This window comes from Penaeus vannamei, chromosome 37, assembly GCF_042767895.1.
Source record: "Penaeus vannamei isolate JL-2024 chromosome 37, ASM4276789v1, whole genome shotgun sequence".
Taxonomy (NCBI): domain Eukaryota; kingdom Metazoa; phylum Arthropoda; class Malacostraca; order Decapoda; family Penaeidae; genus Penaeus; species Penaeus vannamei.
In genome coordinates, this window is record NC_091585.1 from 25,204,099 (window position 1) to 25,208,400 (window position 4,302).

Below are 4,302 nucleotides of genomic sequence, written 5' to 3' on the forward strand. Positions count from 1 at the left end.
TTGATAAAAACAAAACAAATATATTGATAAAAACAAAACAAATATATTGATAAAAACAAAACAAATATATTGATAAAAACAAAACAAATATATTGATAAAAACAAAACAAATATATTGATAAAAACAAAACAAATATATTGATAAAAACAAAACAAATATATTGATAAAAACAAAACAAATATATAGACACAAAACACAATAAAGTATATAAATCCCCCAAAAAACAATAATATTCGTTTTACACAGAGGCTTCCTGGCAGAGACACCCAGAAGTTGTCAACGCTAAGGATTTATTTGCTAAAACAAACAATTTCGGAGACGAGAGAGGAAGGAGTAAAAAAGGGAGAAGAAGAAAAATAAGAATATAAACACGAAAAGAAGAAAAAAATGAAAATATGCTTCGTGGTGAACGTGAAAAATGAGAAGCTATGAGGAGCCGAGGTCGACAATGGTGAGAGATAATGAGGTTGGAATGAGGGGAGAAGTGAGAGGCTGTCATTGCATATATATATATATATATATATATATATATATATATATATATATATATATATATATATATATATATATATATATATGCGCGCGCGCGCGCGCGCGCGCGTGTGTGTGTGTGTGTGTGTGTGTGTGTGTGTGTGTGTGTGTTGTGTGTGTGTGTACATATATATATATATATATATATATATATATATATATATATGTATATATATATATATATACACATATATATACATACATATATATATATATATATATATATATATATATATATATATATATATATATATATATATATATATATATATATTTATGTACATATATATTATTTACTTTCTATCTCTTTTCCCTTTTCTCTGTCTCCCAATTCCCTCTTTTCCATCTTCGTTTCCTTTGCCTTCTCTGTCTCTCCTTCTTCTCTTTTCCTTCCGTCTTCTCATCTCAATTTCTTTTCTTTTCTCTTTCTCTGTGTTCCCTTCCCCCCACATTTTCTCTTTCTCTGTCTCCTCCTCATCATCATCTTTTTCTTCTCCCTTTTTTCTTATTATCTTCTCTCCATCTCTTCCCTGTGTTCCTTCCACCCCTTCCTATTCTTCTTCCCCTCTCTCTCTCCCTTTTCTCTTAACTTTCTCCCACTACTTCCCTATTCTCCATCTTTCCCTCCAAATTCTACCTTCCCTAAACTTCCCCTTTTTCCCTAACTTTCTCCTATTATTTCCCTATGCTTCGTATCCCCGTCTTTATTCTACCTCCCCTATTCCTCTCCCTTTTTCTCTAACTTTCCCCCACCCATTCCTTATTCTCCGGCTTTTCCTAACCTATTCTACCTCCCCTCTCTTCCCGTTTTTGTCCTAATTTTCCCTAAACCCTTTCCTATGCTCCGTCTTTCCCTCCCTATTCTACTTTCCCTTTTATCCTTATTTTCCCCCACCTCTTTCCTTTTCTCCGTCTCCCCCTTCCTTATTCTACCTCCCCTTCTCCCTCCCTTTTTCCCATAACTCTCCCCCACCTCTTCCCTTTTCTCCGTCTCTCCCTCTTTATTCTACCTCCCCTCTCCTTCCCCTTTTCCCCTAATTCTCCCCCACCTCTTCCTATTCTCCGTCTCTCCCTCTTTATTCTACCTCCCCTCTCCCTCCCCTTTTCCCTTAATTTCCACCCACCTCTTCCCTATTCTCCGTCTCCCCCTCCTTATTCTACCTCCCCTCTCCATCCCCTCCCCCCTCCCCTATTTCCCCCCAACCTTTTTCCACCTCCCTCCTCCCCTCCCCCTCCACCTCCCTCTCTTCCTCCCTCCCCCCCCTCCCCCTCCCCCTCCCCTCCCCTCCCCCTCCACCTCCCTCTCTTCCTCCCACCCTTTTCAATCCAATTTCCCCCTCATTCAGACCGCCTTTCTCCCCCTCCTAATTCTACCTCCCCTCTCCTCCCCTCCCCCCTCCCCTATTTCCCCCCAAACCTTTCTCCACCTCCCTTCCCCCTCCCCCTCCCCTCCCCATCCCCTCCACCTCCCTCTCTTCCTCCCACCCTTTTCAATCCAATTTTCCTCCACTTCCCTATTCTCCGTCTCCCCCTCCTTATTCTACCTCCACTCTCCTCCCCTCCCCCCTCCCCCAAACCTTTCTCCACCTTCCCCTTCCCCCTCCCCTCCCCCTCCCCTCCACCTCCCTCTCTTCCTCCCACCTTTTTCAATCCAATTTTCCCCCTCATCCCTACCTCCTTTCTCCCCCGCCTTTGTGCCATCCAGACCGCCTTCTTCCCCCTCACCTGCTGCCTCACCTGTCGAGTCACCTTCATTAGGCACTGGCGGGAGGCGGGGCAAAACAGTGTCAGGAGAGGCACCTTTTCTGCACCCTGGCACTTCCCTTTGAAATCGGATATTGGTGAGGCTTGTTTTGTCATAATTTTGCAGTTTGTGTTTATTTTTGTTTGGTTGTTTGTTTGTGTATTTATTTTTGTTGTTGTTTTGGTTCGGTGGTTTGTGTTTATTTCTATTTGTTTGTTTATGTATTTGTTTATAGTTTTTTTTTGTTGTTGTTCATAAATTGTCTAGAGGCTTGTTTTGTCATAATTTTGCAGTTTGTGTTTATTTTTGTTTGGTTGTTTGTTTGTGTATTTGTTTTTGTTTTGGTTTTGGTTCGGTAGTTTGTGTTTATTTCTATTTCTTTGTTTGTTTGTGTATTTGTTTTTGTTTGTTTTTTTTTGTTCGGTAGTTTGTGTGTATTTATATTTATTAGTTTGTTTGTTTATTTTTGCTTTTGTTTTTGTTTTGTTTCTTTGTTCATAAATTTTCTGGAGAGGCTTGTTTTGCCATAATTTTGCAGTTTGTGTTTATTTTTGTTTGGTTGTTTGTTTGTGTATTTGTTTTTGTTGTTGTTTTTGTTCGGTAGTTTGTGTTTATTTTTATTTGTTTGTTTGTGTATTTGTTTTTGTTTTTTGTTGTTCGGTAGTTTGTGTTTATTTTTATTTGTTTGTTTGTTTGTGTATTTGTTTTTGCTTTTGTTTTTGTTTTGTTTTTTTGTTCATACATTGTGTGGAGAGGTGTGTTTTGTCATAATGTTGTAGTTTGTGTTTATTTTTGTGTTTGTTTGTTTGTGTATTTGTTTTGTTCTTGTTTTTGTTTCTTGTTCATAAATTGTCTGGAGAGTTTGTGTTTATTTTTGTTATTTTGTTTGTTTATTTATTTGTTTGTATTTTTCTCTTCATAAATTGTATGTTGGTATCATAGGATATTTATGTTTGTATTTCATTTGTGAATTGATTTATTGCTTTCTTTCTGTGTTTATTTGTTTGTTTATGCATTTGTTTGTTGTTGTTTTTCTTCTTCATAAATTGTCTGTTGGTATTGTAGGATATCTATGTGTCTTTTATTCGTGAATTGATTTATTGATTTCTTTCTTTTTCTTTGTTTGTTTATGTATTTGTTTGTTGTTTTTTGTACATAAATTGTCTGTTGGTTTTCTAGGCTATTTATGTTTCTATTTCATTCCTGAATTTATTTATTGGTTTATAGATTTATTTAAGTATTTATATTTGTTTTCCTATTTTCTATCTGTGTCGTCTTCCGTCTCTCTGAGGGCCGTGGGAAATGAAATGAAAAAGAAAAATAAGAAAAAGAAAGAAATAGGAATAAAATAATGACAAACCACGGAAAGCAACAATATAGATCTATGCAACAAGCACAATCTATCGAGATCATCTATCAGCTACAAGCACAGTCTATCGAGAAGATCATCTATCAGCTATCACTCTCTGGTCTTTCCTTCGCACTGGTTTCGCTATGCCGTTGTGATTTCGCGAAGACTAAAACAGGAAATGGGTGAATTTGACACAAATTTGGCTCGAGCACCGTTGCCAACAATGGTGGCTACAATGTGCTTGATTTCTCCAACTTATGGTACCTGATCTTTGGACGAAAACCATCAAAAAAGACATAAAATCATACTATCATCGATTATTATCCTTCATAAATACATAATTAATAACGATGCTCTTATAACGGTGTTGTACGAGCGAATAGTCACGAATGGTCAGGCGTACCAACTGCTGCAGGGAACAAGGAGTGCGTGGTCAGGATAGCCAACCTGCCCGCACAGAGTAGCGTCTGCCAAAAACCTTTACAAACCTCAATATCTCACTGGCACGAGTATATTTTCTATAAATATAGATATAAATATATAAATATAAATATATTCTCATATATTTTGACCGCAGTGTCTGTTTCTCCGAGAGGTGATGCAGACACGACATTCCATTATGTAGAATGTATAATTTCTACAACGCCTCTGACGACGATGAAGTAAATACTCATT